The sequence below is a fragment of the Mesoplodon bidens genome, assembly GCF_964165515.1.
Source record: "Mesoplodon bidens genome assembly, chromosome: 6".
NCBI lineage: Eukaryota > Metazoa > Chordata > Mammalia > Artiodactyla > Ziphiidae > Mesoplodon > Mesoplodon bidens.
In genome coordinates, this window is record NC_138162.1 from 75567367 (window position 1) to 75589684 (window position 22318).

At 41.2% G+C, this 22318-nt stretch overlaps 1 protein-coding gene across 2 annotated transcripts in view; it reads right to left on the reverse strand.

The window, feature by feature from the left end:
- Positions 1-1087, reverse strand: part of SMARCA2 (SWI/SNF related BAF chromatin remodeling complex subunit ATPase 2) — a 222574-nt gene extending 221487 nt beyond the window's left edge. The window contains exon 1 of one of the 2 annotated variants that reach the window (XM_081237554.1): positions 1002-1087. The gene's annotated coding sequence lies outside the window, so the exon portion shown is untranslated. The remainder of the gene's footprint in view (positions 1-1001) is intronic. The other variant, XM_081237555.1, reaches the window with a different exon arrangement.
- Positions 1088-22318: the final 21231 nt, after the last annotated feature.

Consider the following 22318-nt stretch of genomic DNA (forward strand, 5'->3'; position numbering starts at 1 on the left):
TGCAATTGTAACATCTCCTTGGATTATTTCACAAACATATGGCAAATGCAGCACCTGAGCCAGATGTATGAGCATATTATACTAGGTCTGTTTTAACTTAAAACTGTGAAACACATCAGATGGTGAAGTTATTTTGGTCATGAACATCCATCATGGAAATAGTATAGAGGCATCTTTTTTTTATTGTCCCTTTTACTTGGACTGGAAATAATCAAGAACAAAATAGCTTGGAAATCATCTCCTGCAGTGGAAGATTCCAGGTAAAGTTCAAGACCTAATGAAGTATATGGTCTGGATTTAAATGGGTCTCAGACATCTCCATATAGTTTAGTAATGCCTATTACAAATATTCACTGCTGGCCGATCTGGAATCTAAACTCAACAATGATTATTTTCAATTCTCTTTTTCTCATCTTGTGTTTTCACTCCTCTGGAGATGCATATGGGAAGATTAATATGGAATTTTAAAAAATAACGAGAATACATTCTCTACCGATTCAGTAGGGAGTTTTTGTGTTTTTCTTTTAGCCTATTTTATTATAACAACACTGGCTGTTTATTTTACTAAAGAGTCATCATCTGGTACTGGCTTCTTGGAATCATAGTTATCTAAGCAGAAATGCCCATCCCATTTGCTGATGGGAACACCACATTTCAGAATGAATAATTTTTAATCTGAGTTACTTATGTTTCAGAATTAAAAGATATAGATGCCATTGGACTCCCAAATGTACAGTGTTGTGCTTGGTCTGATGGGAAAATAAAGAATACATAGGCATGGGCAACTATATTTTCCCTTCAGTACATACATGCAAATTCCATTAACATTAATGAGCGCTCTGCATGTATACTGAAGAGGATGTGAACCAAGTCACAATGGAATCTATTTTTTTTTTAAGACTTGCATCATATTCCTGAGCTTTTCCTGAGAAAGGGAAATACACAGTGCTGAGACAATGTAAACAGTATGGTGACAGTGGCACCAGAGAAAAAGTACTTACTTTTTATAGCCAGTACAGCATAGAGCAGAGATTTTGAGGTTGAATTACCACAGCTGGCAAATGTTGAAGCTGACAATAGAGGTCCACAGAGTCTTGGATATTCTGCCTTTGTGTTGCATCAAAATAAGGAGACAAAATATTTATGAACTTAATTCTGCCTCTCAATTCTTTCCCCCTTTGAAATGGCAATTCTCTGCGTGAAAATACGTAGAGAGATGCAGTTCAGATGTGTTCCTAGCCAATGTGATATTCCATAAATGTGGTGCACCTGTGTTTTCTTGGCCACCCTGCTGCTACTGGGGTACCTTAAAGCATTCTCTCTCAAATAAGTAAGAGGCAGGGGTGGCAGTGTGGGGAGAGGGGTTATGGTCTCCCCTCTCCTCTTTTTTTCTAATTTCTTCTCATTTCAAAAGCCTTGGAACCTATGTTTAATTTCAGGTTAAGATGTCAGGTTTATCCCAGTCCAGAGATGTTGACAAATCCCCATATGGGCCTGCGGTGGCTCTGTATGCCCTCATATTCTACCTATCTCACAGGGATGCAGCTATATTTATAATACACACTTCTAATATTGCAGAACTGCTAGGGTCAAGGCATTCTGAGCCTCACGTATCAGCCAAACAGCCCCACAAAACTGAGCTTCACGCAGAGGCCCCCTTCGTAAAGTTGCTAACCCAACACCCTCTCTCAAGGACCAAGAGGGACCCTAGTGTATGAATGACCCTCCGCCTAGCAAGCCCAACACTCTGATTAGTCTGAGAAATGGACTTTTAGTGCTGGGAGAAACCACAACAAGCAAAACAAGATGACTGGCCATGAAGACAGACAACCAACCAGAAATACTGATTCTGTGCCCTTACCTTCCTTTCCCCCACTGAAGATTTAGACTTGTGACAGTAAAAGCAATAATATTCTGACCTTAAAGGGCTGAGGTTGTGTTGGCACTGGCTGTTGAAAGAATCATTCCTCAGCAGCAGCGGGACTACTGGCCCCAGAGGCAGCCGCAGGGGCGGCAACCACAAACACTGGAGTTCAGTCATACTGGCATCGGATTCTGGAAAGGGGAGGGCAGGGAAGGAGGGAGTCTATTGGCCTAAAAAGCTGAAACATCTGCTGGAGTTATTAACAGCTTTTTGGCTGAGTTCAGCAGCAGGGCACCTTGTGGTTGATAGATTCTTCTCTCAGCAATTCAAAACAATGCAGTTAAAGCAAATTTCTCATTTTCAGAGTGCAGCTTAATGAGGCATACAGTATTTTAAAAATAGTCACACTTAAAATGGTCAAGAGCGGTGACTGCAATCAGTGGTTACCATCGGTCCTCCGTGGCGTTGTTAACTTTGCCAGGGTGATGGCGTAACATGGATTTTTCCAAAGACCACGTCGCTCATGGTTAACTCACTTTGGAGGAATTTACATTATTGATGAAGTTTATGCAGATTATCCTACAGTGTAAATATTGGCAAACTGGATCAAAATCACTTAGAGGGCTTGTGGCTCTCCCTTCCCAAAAGTGTGCATTAAACCTTTTTAGGCTCAGAAGTCCAATTCCAGGAAAGGTTCTGAGGGGCCAGATTTTGAAGCTGAAGTAAAACTGAAGATGTGGAAACAGCTTGGGCTGGAAGAGCCCTGGGCTGGAAGGCAGGGGCCGAGGGTTCTAGCCCTAGTCCTTGTTCTAAGTGGCTGTGTGAGTCATGGGGGGGTCATTTCATCTTTATGCCCCCATTTCTTCCTGAACAAAAGGATGGAGTCTATTAAGCCTATTTGTATGTCTCCAAATGTTTCCATCCAGTTCTGCCATCCTGGGAACGGTGGCATTCAAATGTAATTTGAAAGTGTTCCTCTTATGAAATTCCTGAATTGTAACGAAGTTGAGACTGTTTGCTAATGCCTTTTTGCATTAGCACATGACACTCTGTGCGGTATTTGGGTCAGGGCATCAGGCAAACAAACTGTAACATTAAATATAGCTCTGGGCTTCCCTAGTGGCGCAGTGGTTGAGGGTCCGCCTACCGATGCAGGGGACACGGGTTCGTGCCCCAGTCTGGGAAGATCCCACATGCCACGGAGCGGCTGGGCTCGTGAGCCATGGCCGCTGAGCCTGCGCGTCCAGAGCCTGTGCTCCCGCAATGGGAGAGGCCACGACACTGAGAGGCCTGCGTACCTCAAAAAAAAAAAAAAAAAAAAAAAATATATATATATATATAGCTCCATCAGTCGCTTCAAGTGAAGGCACCATACGTTGTAACAGATGCGGGCAAAGTACAACCAAGCCCAGCTGGATTTCCTAGCCTGTTTGCTTATCTGGCCAGGTGACAGTGTCCAGCCCAAGGAAGGGTCACGCACAACTCTGGGTCCTACTCACCCAGCCTGCTAACTTCGGCAGAAGGAAGGGGGCGATGAGGGAGAGACAAGGCTGACCACTGGTGGGCCAGCAACTGTGATGATGCTGAAGTCTGCCCTATCCCTCTTTCATCATTTGCCCCTGTGCCCAGCACACGATAGGAGAGAGAAATTGGCCAAGTCTCTGTTTCCTTAAGCATACTGATGATCTGACCCTTCATTGCAGAGGGGAATGAAGAAAGGACTGCACCCACACCGCCCCCCCCACCGCCCCTTCCTGCATTCTGATCCAGGAATCTCTAGGGACAGAGACAGTATTTTTATCCATGCAACAATTATCCTGGGGCTTCCCTGGTGGCACAGTGGTTGAGGGTCCACCTGCCGATGCAGGGGACACGGGTTCGTGCCCCAGTCCGAGAAGATCCCACATGCCGCAGAGCGGCTGGGCTCATGAGCCATGGCCGCTGAGCCTGCGCGTCCGGAGCCTGTGCTCCGCAATGGGAGAGGCCACGACACTGAGAGGCCCACGTACCGCAAAAAAAAAAGAATTATCCTGGTTGGTTCTAAGATACATATACACCCTGACAGGCAAGGGTCTCATGAACGTGCGGGTGCTTCTAGCCTCTGTAACCAGCTTCTGTCATTGAGGCTGAGGGTACATGGTCCAACCCTAATAGGTCTGTCTGGTCCACAACCTCAGGTTGCACCCAAGCCTGCTGAGAGCATGGTCCAAGTAAAGTGAGTGAAAACGAACAGAAGCCTTTCCACACTGCCCAGAAGGGTTCACATGGCGAGGTCCTTGGTTCCTGACTAAACTTAAAGGAAAACCTTCCCAGTGTCCAGGGCCCTGTGTCCTGCAGATGAAGGAGAAGAGGACCCTCAAGTTCTCTGCTGCAGAACCCACTCGGGCAGTACCAGCCTTGACTTTTAGGTGGAACAGTGTACCTATCAAAGGAAACCTCATACCTCTGCAGAGAGAAAGGATAGCTGGGAGATGTTTCTGATGGCAACTTGGGGCCTTTGTTGCCATTGAAAACCCAGCTGATGTCAAGCCTCATTCCTGGGGGGACCAGCCGACGTGCTTTTCTGAGGCTGGCTATTGCTGGAGGAGGCTTGCCCATTGATAACCACCAACACCTAGAACCTTGTGTGGCCAGCTCCAAGCACCTTGCTGAGAGCCTCTGTTTTGGGGGATAGCAATCCCAGGTCAGACCCTTAGACTCTCACAGGGGCATCTTACGTGCCCCGTGGCTCTGTGGCACAGGTGCCCCACAGTGTTCCTGTGTCACATGGACCCTGTCACCTTGTGCAATACTAAGGGGGCTACCTGTGGGTCTGATGCAGGGGATGCTGGCCCAGGCAGTCCTGTGTGAGCAGAGCATATTTCCCCAAGCTCCGGTGTGAAGCTTGGAGAGTTCATACCTGAACACTTCTATTGAGAGACAGATGAGATGGGGAAGGAAGATCCAGCCACTGCTGAAAAGACAGTGACCAAGGTTTCGGGGTAAATGGGATGCCCAGCTCCTGAATCCAGTGCTAGTGAACTTGGGGGTTACAGACTCTCTGAAGGTCCACACATCCCATGCGGCTTGTTCAGCAGTTCCCTACTAAAGCCTGGGGACTTGGGTTGGGACAGGAGACTGTCTGCAGCTCCCACCCAACGGGCTGTCAAATGGGTTCCCACAGCTACAGGGTGGCCTTACGCTGGCCTTCAACAGACTCTTAAAGAGAACAATGAAATAAGGTTGATGGGAAATAAATATCAGTGGATTACTCCCCTCCCCCACATACCAGCAGATCTATGCAAAGGCAAGTGTAGACATGCCCTCATATCTCGTATCACCTAGAGCATGGTTGTTGATTGGCTGGAAAATATGTGTGTGTGTGTGTGTTTTAAGCACAGTATCACCTGTCATGTCAGGGCATGCTATAAAAAAATAGCAAATATTTTTTGTACTGCTGAATAAAAAGTGGTAGTATCCTACTTGAACCCTGCCACACTTGACAATTGTCATATTAAAACAATTCTAATTCAGACTCAAAGGGCATGTGTATTGTTTAGTAAAATTAAGAAATAGAAATTAGGAAATCCATGGGCTGTGTTTATTTTGGCCTCTAAGCCAATAGTTAATTTTGAGTAAGTTGCACAACCTGTACATAATAATTTGCCTTTTCCCAAAATAAAGTCAGACTAAGTATCGTTATCACTTACTGGTAAAATATAAGGCATCGTTCTTTTACAGAATGTGGAAATTTAGGGGTTTAATAATAATTGAATTACAACCTAATATCTTACAATTGGTAGAATTGTTCTTCTATAATCTGAAATAAATCTCGTAATAATTTGTTACTTAAATGAAGGGTGTTTCTTTTAGTGGTGCTACACAGATGAAAGATAAAGGAGATAATGCAATCTCAGTATTCCACAGCAAAGCAACTATACCCTCATAGCATCCAAAGGACAATAGGGGTCATCAGGTCTAATCTCAGTGTTAAATGAAGAGAGAGGCTTAGAGAGGTTGAGCACTTGTCCATGGCTACACAGGGAAGTTTCTTTACAGCATACTCCATTTCTCAGTATAGCTGTAATGACAAAACCAAACTCCCTTACAAGATACATTATCAAAGATAGAGTAAGTAATCTAAGATAGGACTCTAATCACATTCTCTTTCTCTTTCACATATTCCCAATACCTTTCTTTTACAGAAGAGTATCTACTCTATGGTCCAAAAGGAGTGAAAAATTTTGCCCCTAAAATCCTCCAGTGGAAAGTCTGTATTGATATCTAAGACTGACCTTTATCAATTCACCAGTGAATAAATAAGTATTTTGATGTACTGAAATACATAAGAATATAAGTTAGCACCAACTGTAAGGAAGGGATTCTGGGGAAGAGATACCAATATTGGTGAGTACTCTTTATGTTCCAGACACCTTGCTATGAGGATTTTAAAGTATTTGATTTATTTTAATATCTTCACCCTGTAAAGTAGGTACTCTTACAGATAAAGACACTGGGGCCCAGAGAGGGGAAGAACATTCCCTAATGTTACTTACATGGTAAAGGCAGGATTTAATTTCAGGCTACCCTAACTTGACCTCTTTATTTACCCATATGTGCAACATATATGCAGATGGATATACAAAGGAACACACATAGTAAGTGATGGGCATTACAGATAATACGCATCATGACACTTCAGAGGAGAGATCATTGATACCCCCCAGAATGAATCAATGATGAATCCTGTCGATTAGAGTGGTCAGGAAACTGGCTGCACTGAGAGTGGGATGAACTATGTCTTGAGGAATGGGCAGGTTTTGATAGGTAGATATGACAGGGCAAGACATTTTATTTTGGGAAAATAGATCCTAGCAGGGGATGCATAGTAAAGAGGCATGAGTAGATCATCTTGGCTTAAAAGGAAGGTTTCTTTTGATAAGTCATGAAACAAGATCAGAAGAAGCTTGGGTTTGGACTCTTCAAAAATTCAATGCTAGGGTAAAGGGTTTGGATTTAATACTTTTGGTAAGAGTCGACTGAAAAAAAAAAAGTTACTTCTAGATAGATTAGAGAACCAGAGGAAGGAGACAGGGAGAGTTTTTCAGATTTCACTATGATTGTCCAGGTGGTGGTAATGCTGATGGTAGTGATATAATGAAAATAGACGAAAAGGAACTTACAAGATAAAGTAAGCACTGTTCCAAGGAGATGTGGTGACTGACTGTAAATCATTTCAGATATTATTGCAGGTGGAAGGACCTGGAATAATAAAGGTTGTCCAATTTGTTTTGCTTAAGATTCACTTGCTGACTGCTCAGTTGTCAAAAGCTTGCTGTACACTTGCTTCTGTTCTGTTCTCTGGAGATATAACAAGTGAACCAGATAGCTATACACTGTACTGCTAGGGGACTTGCCTTCTAGTGGATGATCCGAGGGCTGTGGCTTAGGTTGACAGGAGTTGGAGGTGGGGGGAACCTCACAAGGGAGAATCAGTTTTGTTAAGAAGATAATTAGTTGGAGGTGAGATTAAGGTAGCCCAGGTTAAAATGTAGATGAGGCAGGTGATAATAAAGAAATATCTTAGTAGGGAGATCAGAGTTAGAAAGAGAAATTAGAAAGCCCTATGGGAGAAGTAATCAGGTATCAAATCATTTCCAAATTATGAACTGCTCTCTTCACAATGACCATATACATGCCCTCTGACTCTGCTGTTATCATTAGTTTTATCCCATCTTCTGAACCCACATTTCTTTCGTGCACTTTTTGGTGTCACTAAATTTTTGCCTATCAAGGAAATGTAAGATTTGAATAATTCTGTTCGTTTGTAGCACAGGAAGATATCCAACTATGTTTGACTGCTTTAGGAGAGTTATGAAATATTTTTATTCCATGAAATTCTTTACGGCAGTGATTCTCAAAATTTAATGTGCACATAAATCACCTTTGGATCATGTTAAAATGCAGCTTCAGATTCTGTATATCTGGGATGGGGCCTGCAGTTCTGTAGTTCTAAATTCCTAGGTGCTGCTGCTACTGGTTGTCCTCAGATCTAACCTTGAAGGCCTGGCATCATTGTTTTATTAAATCTCACATTGCCCTCTGCCATTGATGATATTGAAACCTACCGTTCGCATCTTGTAGGTATAAACATATTAGGACAAAGATGATAAAAACATAGGAACTTAAACTTTGTGGGAGAAAAGGCATGTACAAATTTTGCTATATAGCCAAGAATAAGAGATCAATGACCAAAAAGAAGGGCAGACATGTTACAGGAAGTGACTTCCAAATTGGCTGGTCCAAGAAAGTTTCACAGAAAAGAATGCTTTTGAGCAGTTCAGGATTATGGAGGAATAGAAGGAGAGGAAAAAAATAATCAGAGTTAGAAGATAACATCAGTGTCATATTATTTTGATTATTATAGGTTTGTAACACATTTTGATATCTTAATGCAAAGCCACCCCTCATTATTCTGATCTCTCAAAATATTTTGTTTGTTGTTTTGTTTTGATTTTATGTGAGCCTAAGATCATCATTAAGTTTCAAGAAAAAATGTATTGAGAACGATCGAATTTCATTAAGTTTAAGGATTATTTGAGGAGGTATTGCCATTTCTCTAATGTTAAGTCTTTCTGTTGTTATGTTTCTCCATTTATTATAGTCATTATGCTCTTCAGTAGAAGTTTACAGTTTTCTGGAAATAGTTTCCTTTTTGAGCAGATTTTTTCTTAGCTATTATATGTATTTTTTGCTTATTGTTATTAATGATTTGGAGACTCTTACTTTTGCATGCCTAGTATTACCTTTGCTTTTGGGAAAAATACCCCTCTAGTTAGGAACTATCTTTTCTTCAACTTGTATATCCAAGCATTATAACTACTACAGTTTATTTCCCTATTACAGGGAATCAGTGATTTCTGATACATAGGAAAAACTCCTGGAGTTTGTATACTTAACATATACATTTATTTCATATATAATAAGCTTACTAAGCTTTATTACTTTCAAAAGATTTTTTTGAGCTTTTCACATAAATAATGACATCTTAAGATTGCCATAATAAATTTCTCATTCATACTTCATTTATTTTTCTTACCTAACTGCATTGGCTAGAACTGCATATAATGCTTAATCAAAATATTAATGTGAATAACTTTGTCTTCTGTTTTGTTTTGTCTTCTGTCGTTTTATATCTACATCAATGTTAATAAGTCATTATTTTATCTTCTCTATCAAGTTAGCTTCATATTTGTGTTCAATTTTGATTAAAAAAACAATAATTCTGGATCACATTGGTCCTTAATGACTCAACTTTTCGAGTCCTGAGTTCTAGTTTTGCTTCTTCTCTTGAATTTTTCAGGACAAACATATGGGTGGCATTTTAATTTTAGCCCTCAGATTTCTGAGATTTTTATATACACATTAAAAAACATGTTAAGGTATAAAATTATTGGGTCTCAACTTTTCTTATAAAGAATCTTTAAATAGTTGCTCCACTGATGCTGCCCTTTACAGCAGTATGAGGCTGGGATGAGTTTGTTTCTTTGTAGAATAATCATTTTCCCCCTACCTGAATGGCAGAGAGATTTAGTGCCATCTCTCTCTGGTCTCAAATCAAAAGATGTCCAGAAAAGGACACATTAGCTAAGCTGCAGTTAGGTCCTCAGGCCTGGGCACTTCCATGGAACTTGGTGTGATGATACATTGCATTATCCAGGTAGCTCCTGCTTTCCCCAAGCATGCTTGGGTATTGGTATGTTTATAGAAACAGATAGGGACCTAAAAGTCTGCCTGGTGGTGGGTAAGATAAAGGGAAGAGGCACAATCTGAGCTATACCTTGAGATATGATAAGTTTCCCAGGCCAAGGAATGGTAGATGGAAACAATTCACTTAAAGAAACAGCATGAGTGCATAGCACAGAGATGGAAAAGCAGGCCGTTTCATATAAGTAATCCAGAGGGTACATGGAGGGAATAGCTGGAGCTGAGGCTGGCAAGTAGGATGGGCCAGTTGCAGCAATACCTTAAGAAAAATGGGTGTTATTCTGGGGAAACCAAACCAAATGAGGAATCATTAAAACTGAAAAAATATCATCAGACCTGTGCTTCAGATTTATTACACTGGTGGTCCACAAAGAATTTGAGGGCAGGCCATTTGGAAGCCTAGATGAGAAATGAAGATCTGGAGTTGGGCAATGGAAATGGATCAGGGACAAATGAAGAACATGGTTTGGTGTCTGAATTGACAAGAGATGTAAGAAATGTGGAGGCTGAGTGAGACAGAGGAACCAAGATGACTCCTGTTTTTCAGGAGTATACAGAAGCTTTCCAGGAGACAGTTGTAAATAGGAAGTCTCCAGGTTAGGAGAAAACTCTGGGCTGGTGAAATAGAACTGGGCACGTGTAAATGGGAGACAGTGAGGTTATTCAGAGAGATTATGAAAGGTGGAGCAAGAAGCGAAAGTTGAGGCCAAACGCCACAAAGAAATTGGATGAGTCAAGGGCTGAAAACATGCTTAGGATTTGCAAGATAAGAAATTATTAGCAGCCACTGTTTGCAGACTTTCAGTTCAGTTGCAGTAGAAGCCAAGTAAGAAGGATTTTGGGAGAAATTAGGAAAGAGGCCTTGTGTTCTTCTAGAAGCCAGAGGCAAAGGGAAAAGAGAAGTGTGTAGGTAGCTGATGTAGAGTTAAGAATTTTGTTTACTTGACTTTTAAGGATGGAACTGAGGAAGCAAGTCCTCAAATTAAGTTGGGCTTATCCTGAATCTCCAAGTTATTTTTTATTGTATTTCCTTAACTGAACCATAGGATCTGCCTACATTTCTACTAATTTATCTTTTCTTCTTTATTTATCTTTTATCTTCTAAATATCTACATTTTATCAAGAAAGTTGTTCAATTGTATTTTAACACTTTCCATCTTACTGATCCTACTTGATAGGGAAAACCAGAATTTCACTGAAATCTGTAACCTAGAATTGGAAGACATCTTGGATCAATTTGTCTAAACTACTCTCCCAAGGTTGTAATTCCCTTTCAGCATCCTTAACATATTTCTAGTGATAGTAAACTGCTACTTCAAAGGGAAGCCAATCACTTTGGTTGGACATACCATATCTAACAGCATGTCTGTGTAAATTCAGCTGGGATATGCTTAGCTGCAAGCAATAGATGATTCTAGTTCAAAACTGTTTCAACAAAGATGAAAATATATTATTTCATCTAATAGGAAGTTCTCAAGTAGGCAAGTTTCAGAGTTTGTAAAATCAGTGCTTCAACACAGTATCAAAACCCCGGATTTTTCCATCTTTTTATTCTTGTATCCTTAGTGTATCAGCTTAGCCCCCCTCATCATCACAAGATAGCTACCAGTACTCTGGGCATCACATGCAATCATTAGATGTCTAGCAGAATGAAACAGCACATACCCTGTTTAATATTTTTTTGTTGTTATTGAGGATACCTTTTTCAAAAGCCCTCAGGAGACTTCCACCTCAGCATCACATAATAGCAAAGAATGTGGACAATGAGCTACATGGCCTGGGTTTGTATTCTAGTTCTTATTTCCTACTTCCTTAGGCAAGTACTTTTAGCCTCTCTAGCTCTCAGTTTTCTGAGCTGCAAAAATTACTCACAAAACCTACCTCGTAGGGTTGTTGTTGGAAATAGCATTAATATATATAAAGTACTTGGAAAAGTGCCTGGTGTGCAATAAGTGCTCAGTAAGTGTTCATTATTATGCATTCAACAATCCTAATTGAGCTACATGCCCATCTCTTAATTAGTCACTGGAAAAGGAATGGGGTTACTATGATTGGCTTTGAAAGCTTAATATTTATCCTTGAAATGTGGGCTAAAGATGTGCATCTATATACAGATACATGAATAAAACTTGGGCTCTATTGACAGGGAAAGGAGAAGACGGCTCTTGGGGAGGCAACCAGTAGTGTTGACCACACAATGCACAACTTGCTATTTGTTTTCATTCTATTCATTATCAGTTTGCAGACTTTGGTAACGTTGGGGAAAGGAATTGGAGGGAAAGACAATATCATGCTGAATATATATTAGTGATATACTGAAATACATTCTAAGTAGATTCATGCTTGAATCCTACTAAGTGAAACCTGAAAATATATATTTAAAATACCTAACGATTAGTTACAACATCATCCCAAACAGCAGTTTAAAAGAACTTATATTTCTACATCAATTTGCAAAGCTGTATTTACCTACCTTTTCTCATTTAATTCTCACAGCAACTAGGTGATATATGAAGGATCGGTACAATTACCATCTTGCGGACGATGAAACTGAGGCTCTTTGAAATCTACTGGGGGACTTCCCTGGTGGCACAGTGGTTAAGACTCCCTGTTCCCAACGCAGGAGGCCTGGGTTCTGTCCCTGGTCAGGGAACTAGATCCCACATGTACGCTGCGACTAAAAGTTCGCGTGCCACAGCTAAGGAGTCCATGTGCTGCAGCTAAGGAGACTGTGAGCCACAATTAAGGAGTCGGCAAGCTGCAACTAAAGAACCCATGAGCCACAACTAAGGAGCCTGCCTGCTGCAACTAAGACCTGTCATTGCGGTGGCTTCTCTTGTTGTGGAGCACGGGCCTCTAGGTGTGCGGGCTTCAGTAGTTGCGGCTTGCGGGCTCTAGAGCGCAGGCTCAGTAGTTGTGGCACACGGGCTTAGTCGCTCTGCGGCACGTGGGATCTTCCCGGACAAGGGCTTGAACCCGTGTCCCCTGCATTGGCAGGCGGATTCTTAACCACTGTGCCACCAGTGAAGTCACAGTGGGAACTTTGGATACAGAGGTAAGAAGTAGCAGAATTCACACTTAAATTCCGATCACCCATGTCCTAGTAAGAAGTCTTTCTCCTCTATCAGTCAGTGCCTTTCTTATACAATAAAGACATTGTAAAATGCTTTCTTCAGTCACAATTAGCAGTGGCTCACTCCAATCTTTCAGCCAAAAATTAAATATAATATGCCAAGTATATGCCAGAATATGTGAGCACAGAGCTGGCCATGACACTTTTAGCACCATTTATTCTCAGAGACGTGAACACACACATTTACGTGTCACTATTCTATGGAGGGTTATCTGGAATCTTTTATTATTATGAACATTCTTTCTTCAAGTGCTCCGTGTTACTTGCTAACTTCTAATTTTTTAAAAAACCAAAATTGGCACTGGGCTGTTTGGAAATCTGATTTCAGAGAATATGATCTATGAGAAAGCTTTTCACAAAAAGAACTGATCACCTAAGAAAACAGTTTCATCCCAGAAAGGTAAAATTTGGATAAACCTTCATTTAAAGCCATGTAAAATTGCCAGTCACTTACATCTCTTCTTTAAAAAAAAAAAACTTCATAATCAATGGAATGGGGTGGTTAGTGACCTTTCAAAAATTTTAATTATGATTTTATTAGAAAGTGTTGTATGTTTTATAAGACTGCCGTAATCATTGTTACTGACATCATGATATGCTCAATGTTTCTGCCAGAGACTCCAGCTGGGGCCCCTGCCCCCTGGACACCTGGTTAAATGCTTCTGCACCCCATTTCCATGGTTTGTGACAGCCCAGAGGGCTCCTTGTGATTTCTAGATATTTCTAGAACTCACCCTTTTATGATTTTCTTTGCCTCTATGCTCCAAGATCCAACATTATTGAGGGTCTGCTCCAAATGAATCAGGTATGAGGGCCCAGGCTCTTCACTGGTTTCTAAAACAACAAAAAGAAAAATAAAACCCAAATCATTCACTCTTAACATTTCATGAATTAAATAACCCTGCTGAGGATTTGGGCATTCACAGGGTCAGGCTACACTGAGAATCATGCAGACTCCCACTGTCAATTCCCGTCTGGAAAAAGTGGAATATTATTCCTCCCTTCCCAGACACACCAGATCTCACCAGATCTCACCCCCAAGATCCCACATTCTCACTTTTTATTTCTGGGCACTGGTCAGGGTATTTTCTCTTACTCTTCTCTTTCTAGGAGGAAATCAGGTATCAACGGCTAGTATCAAACAGTATTTTCCCCATTTCTTTACATTTGTAATTCACCTTGTCTAGTATCTGAACCATAGCTTAAAGTATAAACATATTATTAAAAGTTTACTTGGCCCAAATTTTCTCCCATTCTTTTCCCAGGTGAAACCGTTCATTAGACCAGAGGTTGGCAAACTTTGGCCTGAGGGTCAAATCTGGCCACACCCATTTGTTACCATTTTTTTTTTGGCTTCCTTTTTAAAAAAATTCTATTTTATATTGGAGTATAGTTGATTAACAGTGTTGTGTTAGCTTCAAGTGTACAGCAAAGTGATTCAGTTATACATATATCTATTCCTTTTCAAATTCTTTCCCCATATAGATTATTACAAAATACTGAGTAGAGTTCCCTGTGCTATACAGGAGGTCCTTGCTGATTATTTTATATACAGTGTGTACATGTTAATCCCAACCTCCTAATTTATCCCTCCCCCCCACCTTTCCCCTTTGGTAACCATAAGTTTGTTTTCTATGTCTGTGCATCTGTTTCTGTTTTGTAAATAAGTTCATTTATATCATTTTTCTAAATTCCACATATATGAGACATCATATGATATTTGTCTTTGTCTGTCTGACTTACTTCTCTTAGTATGATAATCTCTAGGTCCCTCTAAGGCTGGTTTCACACTCATTAAAACTGTCGAGTTGAATAGTTGCGACAGAGACCCTGAAGTCCACTAAGCTGAAAATATTTATGATCTGGCCCTTTACAGAAGAAGTTTGCCTTAGTTGATTTAGGCAAGTCTGTTAGCGGTACTCTACCTGTACCTAAGGCTTTACTGTTCACAAAATTTTCATACACTATTTATCTTGATCCTCTAGCACCTCTGGAGGAGATGCTATTCTCCTCATTTTACAATGAGAAAATTGGAAAGTGCTTAGCCCATGATCACACAGGAAGTATGTGAAAGAGTTGGGATTAGTACAAATTCATCTGTTCATACCCTCCAAAGGTTGCCCTGTGGCAAGTAGGGGAACCAATCTGCCATCGAAAGAGGAGAGACCCACTTATCTTTCAGCTCCCGTGGTTGAAGAGGGGTCATTTTTGTTTGGCCCTACTCCATTTGCTCCTGAATTCTTGAGGTAAACTTGCTGGCTCAGTCCCCCTCCCCTGATCTATTAGTTGGGTAGGAGAATCTAAAATGGAGATGAAACAACTGCAGATTATTTCTTTTTAACTCTGCACCCATCTGGAGCAGGATTAGAAGGCATGGAAATGCCCCAGAGTCCAAGAGCTAGACGTGGATGCAGAGGTACCTCAGAGCCCAGCTGCTGCTTTGGCTTGGTTCTGCCCCTGGTTGAGACTGTTGGCTTGGCCTTCTCACTCTGAATTCAGTGCTCTTTCCACTATATTAAGCATACTGCTGAGTAATGATGGCACAAATGAATGATGATAATTTCATTAGGAAAACACAAAAGGAAGAGATGAAATTTTGGTTTCCCAAAGTGGCCATTATCAATTCCTTCCCTCTTTGTAGTTGCGTGATGCTCCTCACATCAAGTGGGTGACACAGTCTAATTCTTTTCCGCTTGAATATGGGGACAGGTTTGAAGTGGAAGTGCCATGCTGGGACTTCTGACACTAGGGTATAAGAGGTTGGCAGCCTCTGCTTGGGTCTCTTGGAAGGCTCACTCTGAGATACTCTCTCTCAGGAACTAGCTGTCATGCTGTTAGAAATGAAAGCCACATAAGAGAGGCTGTGGACAGGTGTTCTAGTCCAAGTCCCCAGCTCATCTCTCAACCAACAGCCAGCATCAATGTCCAGCCATGTTGAGAGCTCCATCTTGGAGAGTCAATCCACTGGAGGCTTCGGATGACTGCCTGAGACATCTCGAGCAGGAGGTACCCAGACAACCCATAAAATTGTGGAAGTTAACACATTATTGTTTCAAGCCACCACATTTTTCACAGTCCTTTGCAGCTATAGATAACCAAAAAATGTTTAGGAATAAAAAGATAATTTAGTCATATATAAGAAAAATGAACATATTTTATGAAATCAGTCAAATCAACCAAGGAATCCATTGTCCAACTACAATCAGAAAAAAAAATCCCCTAAAGTTAATGTGACAAAACAAGGTTTCAGATTCCTTTTGCCTCTTTTACTCCTTTGGGGGAAGGGTTGGGGATGTGAGTACAGGTGAGGAAGGAGAGGTCTGCAGGAGGGAAGAGGTTCTTTTAGAATAATATTGTCTCAAGGTCATGTTCATTGTTAGCAAGAGAAAGTTTTCTCTTGTAGAGACTTCAGGCATCAGAATCTTATCTTACTCCTCAGGAAAATTAAAGAGGTATAGAACAAAAATTTCAAAACACCTCCCCAGGACAGAACCAAGAATGAGGATCTCTAAAACTTTGACTTAGAGAAGTAGGTCCTTGCTTGGGGGAAGGACTAAGGGGTAGAGGAGAGAAGAGGAATTTTGGAGAGACTCCAGGAACTCGAGCTCGTGGGTTTCCATCTGAGGCTGGCTGTGTATGCCCTGAAAGGCTGTCTTACAGGAAGAGAGAAGAAATATTTTGTTCTATCTGCTGTTCTTCATGTATACTCCCAACTGGCTAATAAAAATAAGACTGTCTATGCACCTCACAGTGAATTGGGTCCACACTATGATCTCATTAGTGTCTGGATTTGAATGAACTTGTTTTCCTCACAGAAAGAAGGGTGTCCATCTTGTGGAATGAGGGGCCACTGAAAATGTCTTCCTTCGACTTTAGAAGAAACAAGGAAGTCCCAACACTGTTTACTGAGTTTTGAAAATGATGTGTGTGTGTGTGTGTGCGTGTGCAAGAACAAAGTCAATCCTCTGGAAAGATAAGTTTCAGCCTTTCTTTCTTCAACATTTCCCACCCTCACCACAAGCTTGTTGCTTTTACTTTCTCTTTCTCCCTCCCTCTTCATGCTCGGTACGCGATTCACCCATCCAAATGTAGTCTGCACTTTCTACCCAACTCTGCACAGGAAAGCTGATTTACAAGAACTTTATCAATGGACTCCCCTGCCCTCCAGCTCTGGTTGAGACCAGCCAATGGGGAGCCCTGGAAACAGACTGAAGGGAGGGGAAAAAGTGAGATCAGGGTATTTATTCCCCTTTCTCTCTGCAGAGTCACCTTGGGCCAATGATGTCCCTTGTCTAAAGCTCTGAGCTCCCCTCATGACAGCCCTCAATGTATGATTCTCTCATTTTGGGTCCCAGGAAGCACTCCCTACCCTCCTTTCTTGGATCTAGGTCTGATAACAGTTGTGCTTTCATCATCCCAGAGTGCTGCACTAACCCTTGTGGCTTCCCCACAACTCTGTAAATAGTCTCTTCATTAAATTTCATGAAATGATCCTAATTTGAGCACGCCATCTATTCCCTACTGAGAACCTGACAGATTTCTACACTATTGGTTATTTACATTTTAATATAAATTTGCTCAAGGTTTTTCTCTACACTGTTTTTGATTTTAAGTCCAACCATAGCACACGAGAAGAGCTTTGGTGCCTAGGAATTTCAAGGATAAACAATCAGATGGAGTTTGCTTTGGTGGGAGAGGAAAGGGCAAGAAAATTTAAATCTGACCCTCATGAATCACACCCAAAAGGAGTCTTCCACTTCGAACACTAATTTCATATAGTACCCTGCCCCTTACTTCCGTTAAAGCATTAGGTTAGGTGAGGGTGGACAGCTAGTTCCCTTTTTCCTGTTGCACTTGAGATGGAAGATGAATACATGGAGATGCAGGGGCTGGAGGAGGGATGGAGGTGGATTGGGTAGGGCACACACCAAGACAAACCTTTTCTCTTCTGTGATTGTGCTAAGATCAGCTAGCTATTACTCTAACACACAGCATCTAGAGGTGGAAAATACAGGCTTACAATGTGATTTCTGCCTTCTCTGTCATAATTCTTTTAAACAATTTTTAAAATTTAAGTATAGTTAATTTACAATGTTGTGTTAGTGTCAGGTGTACAGCAAAGTGATTCAATATACATGTGTAGATATATACAGATATATCTATTCTTCTGTTGTAACTCTGTTTGTTTTTTTGTTTGTTTTTTTTTGCGCTATGCGGGCCTCTCACTGTTGTGGCCTCTCCCGTCGCAGAGCACAGGCTCCGGACGCGCAGGCTCAGCGGCCATGGCTCACAGGCCTAGCCGCTCCGTGGCATGTGGGATCTTCCCGGACCGGGGCACGAACCCGTGTCCCCTGCATCGGCAGGCGGACTCTCAACCACTGCGCCACCAGGGAAGCCCCATAACTCTGTTAGTTTTAAAAGCACTGTGTTCTCACAAAATTTGGGTGATGTTGGTGATGCTGTTAAAGCTTATCCTGAATAATTTCTGAGTTTTTCAGTTGAAGACCACCTCAGCAGTTAACAGGAAAGACAGATATTTGATCACATTGGTCACTGTTCTTCCAAAGTCTCCAGTGGCCCTCTATTGCTTCAGGTGCAACGTCGAACCTTAGCCTGGCATTCAAATTCCCATCATCTGGATCTAGGCTTTCTTGTCAGCCTTATTCCTATTCCTAGCCCCTCTTCCATCTCTTGTCCCATTATTCTTCCATGGAGATTAATCTTTAGCCAAATCAAGCAACTCCATCGTTTCCAAGCGTGCTGCAAAGTTCCCACCTTGTACGTGGTCCACCTCAGGGCTTTTGCTGAGCTTTTCTGCCAGCTCAGTCCGTTCCTTTACACACCCAGCCCTCCCACTGGCTAGTAAGCTCTTGGAGGAAAGGGCGCTTGATTTTTTCATTTTGTGCCTCTCTCCTGCACAGCACGTGTACCTTGCACATTCTAAGTATCCTGAAAAGAGCTTGTGGAGTACATTAAAGTAGCTGATCCAAATGGCAACTTTTCAGGAACTGTTTCTGATTTTCTTTGTTTGAGAAGAACAGGCAAAGTGAAGGCTCAGAAATGAGAGACATACGCAGCAAGGGTTCTGTATTGTAGGACAATCCTTAACTCTTCTCTCTCAGAGCAACATCTATTTGTCTATCAAGAGATTCATCTCCATCTCTCTGGGAGACCACATTCATGCACACCTCTAAGGATAGGGATTCAGTCTAGATGAAAAAGAAATCTTCAGTATTGCCATTTGCTGGCGGTAAGTGCTCATTAAATGCAGACTCCACTGAAGATTGATAATGTGTAAGCTTTCAAGGTGTTGTCAGGCGGAGGACACTTTCTTTCATAGTTTCCCCATATTTACCTAGGTAAAGAAGTAAGACAGTTGGATCCAGGAGAAAGCCAGAAAACGGAGAGATAGAATTGAAAGTTTAAACCATTTTCTTTTTCTGATTGAAAAATGTACTCTTCTGGTGTTTGATGTTCCAAAGAGATTCCTTCAGCAAGGAGTTAAGGTTAGATGTGGCCCAGTGCCTAGCAAGGTCCAGTGGGAGGCCAAAGGAAGGCAGTGGATGAAGCAGTGCGGAAAATGTTAGTTCCAAACTTTAGTCGTTCCCCAGGATGGGCCCCAGCTCTAGCATTTACCCTGTGCCTTATAATAGCATTTGGGGAATCATTAAAAGCTTTTGGTATCACTGTTTTAATTAAGAGTGAAAGTCCTACATGGGCCAGACACACTGAGACTCTGTTACGAGTGGTCACTAGGGAGAAATGGAATGCCAAGTAAATGCAGGCTCTTGGCTGCAGAGTCCTAGAACCCCTTATTTAAAGCATGTTTGGAAAGATTACTTCATCTAGCCAGGACAGTGAACTTGGTACACTAAAATGAGAGGTGGGATGTTCTCTGGAAATCTGTATCTGTATCCATATCTGTAACATTTCTGTCCATTGAAATACTGGAAAACATAGTCACATGATAAAAGAGTTTACATTTCTTGATAAAGATTGCAAAAGTGTGCTGACATTGGATATGTGAAAAGCTAGACTTAAATCTTAGAATATGACTTAGGACAGCATGTGCCACATTTGGAGCCTTAATTTTTTTTTTTTTTTTTTTTTTTGCGGTATGTGGGCCTCTCACTGTTGTGGCCTCTCCCGTTGCAGAGCACAGGCTCCGGACGCGCAGGCTCAACGGCCATGCCGAGCCTTAATTTTTAAGCTTCCTCCTCAGATCCCTTGCTTATGTAATATACGTGAAATGCCGATATCTTCTTTCAGGATTGTGCAACTGATTGCTTTATTGACAAACGGTACTTTGAAAGTATACTTACTTCAGGTTATTCTACCTCTCCTCACCTTTTATGATAAACAAAGCAACACTTTTTTCAAATCCCTCCCCTCATTCATTATAATATACAATTGCTGAATGACCAGATTCTGTAGCCCAACTCCACTCTTTCAGCTTTGGAGGGGATCCAGGGATATTTACTTTAAGTACAGTGGAATCTGACTATAATAAAATACTGTATGTGAAACATTTCCCAATAACTGCTTACACTAGGATGCTATGTACTTAGCCATTACCAATCTACCCAGGGTACACTATATCAGAGAAAACACTAAACTTTAACTGTTTCCTCCTTTGGGAATCTGAGAGATCACTTTGCACAGATTAATGTGTTATATATTCTATGCTCTGTAAAAATGGCACTTGAATACAGATTTTAGTATGCTTGCCCGTTGTCGATAGCTATGCCACAAAGACAGGGATACAAACACAAACATGTGATTGTTCTACATATATTAAGAGAACACATTGGCATGCTAAAAAAAAAAAAAGTAATTTACGTACAACTTTGCACGGCCCAGCAGTACCACGTTCAGGAAATACCTCCAGAGCTGCAGACACTAGTGTGTTAATGCCTTTGATTACTTTCATATGGTACACTTGGAACTGTTAAAACACAGCTGCCACACATCAGAAGGTACTAGAAACAATCTGTTGGACAATACAACAAAATGGCAGTAAATGAATTTCAGAAATACCCCATGCTAGTTACTAGGGGATGATTTACATAAAAAAGGAAAAAAAGCAAAAATTTAAAAAGTGCCAAACACATCAGGAAATGTCCCCAAAAGTCAGTGGTCTTTTTGGTCTTAAATATCTCTTAAAGATATCCCTCTGCTATATGCTTAGTGGAAAAAAAATATGTATAAACAACCCCCAATATTGGTTAATATACTCTTTTTCCCCTCAAGATTATTTCATTTGTTAATAGCAAAACTTGACAGTTTTGGAGGACCAATTATTATCCAAAGGTAGAAAAATCACCTTGCTCGGACAAATCTCAGGGGCTGCACTGGTTTCTATCCCCAGCTTCTAGGTGTTGTGACAGCTAATCTAATGTACGCAGTTACCTATTCTATTCTTAAAATTTTCCAATGAAGATGATTCAGCAGCGTGTCTTAGAAGCTCATCTGGTGTCAAACTAACCACCTAAAAGGACTTGGAAAATATTAGACAGCAAGCCCAGTGGGTATACAAAGTTGCTAAAACACAAGACAGGAACTTGAATTCTGCCTGAAACGGAGTCTCCTGTTACAAATATCTTTAAAGCAGGCACAGTTTTGATGATCAGAGTTTCCTCAAAGTATACAGACGGCTTTAGTGCTCTTATAGAGTAGAAGGTTATCCTACGCACTGCTGATAGACCACAAATTCTCATTAGTGATGTGTCATTTTTTTTTTTTTTTTTTGCGGTACGCGGGCCTCTCACTGTTGTGGTCTCTCCCGTTGCGGAGCACAGGCTCCGGACGTGCAGGCTCAGCGCCCATGGCTCACGGGCCCAGCCACTCCACGGCATGTGGGATCCTCCCAGACCGGGGCACAAACCCGTGTCCCCTGAATCGGCAGGCGGACTCTCAACCACTGCGCCACCAGGGAAGCCCGTGATGTGTCATTTTAACAGCACTGGGTTAGCACTGGCAAATTCCAAACAGTAGAGACATCTGATGCTCTAGCAAGTATTGATGTGTGGAAAGTGTTAGTGTACAAAGATGTTAGAGGCATGAATTTGAAAATGATCTGTCAACGCATATAAGCAAATTATATACTAAGTTTGAAGCAGAAGTTTTCCTGGTTCTCATTTACCTAGAAAATGAGTAAGATAAAGAGTCTAGAGATACTGTTTTTCATGTTGACCTGTAGTGAGTAAGTTCCAATCCCCACCATTGCAGAGAAATTGCCAATGAATGTTTAAAATTAATTGATTCAACAATTCTTAAGCAGTACTTACTATATGCTAGGGAATGCACCTGGGAATAAGACAGACAAATGTCTTGAACTTTGGGGTACCTACATTTTGTTGGAGAGAGACAGGCAATAGACAAGTAACTAAAAAAAAAACAAAAAACAAACAAGATAATTTCAGCTAATGGTAAGTGTCAGGGAAGAGATATGGGAACGTATGTATATGTATAACTGATTCATTTTGTTATAAAGCAGAAACTAACACACCATTGTAAAGCTATTATACTCCAATAAAGATGTAAAAAAAAACCCAAAAACAAAAAACATAAAACTA